Source organism: Carlito syrichta, unplaced genomic scaffold (assembly GCF_000164805.1).
Source record: "Carlito syrichta isolate Samal-C Ts95f unplaced genomic scaffold, Tarsius_syrichta-2.0.1 Scaffold303263, whole genome shotgun sequence".
Classification (NCBI taxonomy): domain Eukaryota; kingdom Metazoa; phylum Chordata; class Mammalia; order Primates; family Tarsiidae; genus Carlito; species Carlito syrichta.
In genome coordinates, this window is record NW_007247359.1 from 74039 (window position 1) to 75893 (window position 1855).

Consider the following 1855-nt stretch of genomic DNA (forward strand, 5'->3'; position numbering starts at 1 on the left):
TTTTTGATTTATTGTAGAGATGAGGTCTCGCCAAGTTGCCCAGGCGGGTCTCGAACCCCCGGGCTCAGGCAATCCACTCACCTCAGCCTCCCAAAGGCGTGGGATTACAGGCTGAGCCACCGAGCCCGGCTTGTTTTTTGTTTTTTTAAGCCAGTCTCACTGTCGTCCAGGCTGGAGTACAGTAGTAGTAGTACAGTGATGTGATCCATGTCACGGTCACTACAGCCAAGACCTGCTGGGCTCAGGCGAGCCTTCTGCCTCAGCCTTCCAAGTAGCTGGAACTACAGGCGTGCACCATCACACTTGGCTAATTTTTTGACTTATTGTAGAGACAAGGTCTCGCCAAGTTACTCAGGCTGGTCTTAAACCCTGGGCTCAGGCAGTCCTCTTGCCTCGGCCTCCCAAAATGTTAGGATTAGAGACATGAGCCACCGTGCCTGGCCGATTATTATTATATAATACATAATATATATTCAATATATATATTTTGAGTTGAAGTCTCACTCCTTCACCTAGGCTGTAGTACAGTGGCACGCACATTCACAGTCACCCTAGCGTTGACCTGGATTCCAGCGATCCTATTGCCTCAGCCTTCTGAGTAGCTGGAACTATAGACGTGTGCCACCATGCCTGGCTTTTTTTATTTTATTGTAGAGACAAGTTGCCGGGGCTGGTCTCGAACCTGCAGGCTCAGGCAATCCACTCGTCTTGGCCTCCCAAAGTGCTGGGGTTATAGGCTGAGCCACTGAGCCTGGCCTATTCAATATATATTATGTTTTTTTGCTTAGGTCCCCCAGGTATACGGCTGAAGGTCAGTTCTTTTACCTGAGTAAAGATTTTAAAATGTTATTAAACACTGAAAAGCATTTTTGCAAAGTATTTTCTATACCTCAGTGTGCTTAGAATGCTGACTTTCTTGCAATCTAAGAACATTGAGTGATAGTGCTGATTATCATAGCCGCCTTTCCCCTCCAGTTCAAGAAAGACAATTTACTTTATCAGCAGCGCCATCAGTCGACTGCTGGCTTCTGTGGGCCTGTGAAAAACTGGAGGATTCTGGGAAGGCCGCGCACACACCCTCCAAGCAGTTGGAATGGTGATTTGTTGTTAGTGATTAAGTTAGAATTTCTATTTTGCTAAGTTCTGTTATTAGTAAAGTCTTCATTATTTATTTATTTATTTATTATTATTTTTTTTGAGTTGGAGTCTCACTCTGTCGCCCAGACTGGAGTGCAGTGGCTGCTCCTGGCCACCGCAGCCTCGACCTGCTGAGCTCCGGCAATCCTTCTGCCTCAGCCTTTCATGTAGCTGGAACTATAGGTGCGCGCTACCACGCCTGGCTAATTTTTTGATTTATTGTAGAGATGAGATCTTGCCTGTCCAGGCGGGTCTTGAACCTGCAGGCTCAGGCAATCCACTCACCTCAGCCTCCCAAAGGCGTGGGATTACAGGCTGAGCCACCGAGCCGGGCTAAGGCTTCATTATTAAAACCGCTTTAAAGATTATTGTTGAGCATGTTGGTTTGAAGTGATAGAAACCTGGTTTAAAGTATTATTGTTTCAGAGTTTGAGGAAGTATTTTGTTGTCTGCACGTTATAGTGTCTAAGTCAAGAGCTGAGGGCATCTTCCCTAGCCTCCCCTGCAGTTTTGTTCTGGTGGGTCATAAGGAAAGTCGGTATAAATCCAAGTGATGTGGCTTTTGTTTGCGTGGATCAGCTTTATGGTGTGGTTAAATACAATTTTTTTTTCCTTGAGTTGAGTCTCACTCTGTCGCCCAGACTGGAGTGCAGTGGCCGCTACCGCAGCCTCAACCTGCTGGGCTCCGGCGATCCTTCCGCCTCAGCCTTCCAAGTAG

The 1855-nt window shown here is 46.8% G+C and overlaps 1 protein-coding gene across 1 annotated transcript in view; it reads left to right on the forward strand.

Moving 5' to 3' along the window:
• Positions 1 to 1855, forward strand: part of ZNF217 (zinc finger protein 217) — a 29446-nt gene that overhangs the window by 7772 nt on the left and 19819 nt on the right. The gene's annotated exons all lie outside the window — the stretch shown is intronic.